Source organism: Trichechus manatus, unplaced genomic scaffold, assembly GCF_000243295.1.
Source record: "Trichechus manatus latirostris isolate Lorelei unplaced genomic scaffold, TriManLat1.0 scaffold00082, whole genome shotgun sequence".
Taxonomy (NCBI): domain Eukaryota; kingdom Metazoa; phylum Chordata; class Mammalia; order Sirenia; family Trichechidae; genus Trichechus; species Trichechus manatus.
This window is the reverse complement of record NW_004444018.1, coordinates 8,703,402-8,704,177: the sequence shown is the minus strand read 5'-3', so window position 1 is coordinate 8,704,177 and position 776 is coordinate 8,703,402. Positions and strand designations below refer to the sequence as shown.

Below are 776 nucleotides of genomic sequence, written 5' to 3'. Positions count from 1 at the left end.
GCCACCCAGGGACATGTATCTCTAAGCCTATTTCCACATCTGTATCTTTATCTACTGCAATACAATCTCTTAAAATGCTGTCTTGGCACAGTCTTGAGGCCCTGGCTGTTCCCCGTCTTGAGCAACTGATTAAGGCCACTCTCTAACCACTCCCGTTATCAGGCTCTCACACTCCGGGGCCACTATGCACCGTTCTAATCGTCCCAGGACAAGCACCCAACAACTAGGGCAGCCCCTATGCCCTGGCGCCTGCAGAATTATTCAAAATGCCCAATTCCCAGGAAGCCTTGGAAACCTAGCTAACTCCACCCTGCTTGCTGTACATAAAAACCCTCTCCTACAATTCCAGCTTATTGTCACCTTGTCTCCAGGTACACACCTCTATATGGCCCTGCATCATGGTGTGCTGTGCCTCCCTGTCTCTGGGACCTGTGAGTAAAATACACCTGGGTACTCCTCATGGCCTGCCTCTTTACCCCCACATTGCACCTGACTTACCATCCCTCTATTTGCTACAGTACCCATGTATCTATAAACCTACTGGATCTGCTTATCTATTCTCCTAAATATCTCTATTACTACATCTTTATCTGTATCTAGGAACCCTGGTGGCACAGTGGTTAAGAGCTATGGTGAGCTATGACTGCTAACCAAAAGGTCTGCAGTTTGAACCCACCAGCCGCTCCTTGGAAACCCTATGGGGCAGTTCTACCCTGTCCTATAGGGTCGTTATAAGTCGGACTTGACTCAGTGGCAATGGGTTTTATCTCTATTTA

At 48.2% G+C, this 776-nt stretch overlaps 1 protein-coding gene across 1 annotated transcript in view; it reads right to left on the bottom strand.

The window, feature by feature from the left end:
• DAPK1 (death associated protein kinase 1) overlaps nucleotides 1-776 on the bottom strand; it is a 246,519-nt gene that overhangs the window by 15,963 nt on the left and 229,780 nt on the right. The window lies entirely within an intron of this gene.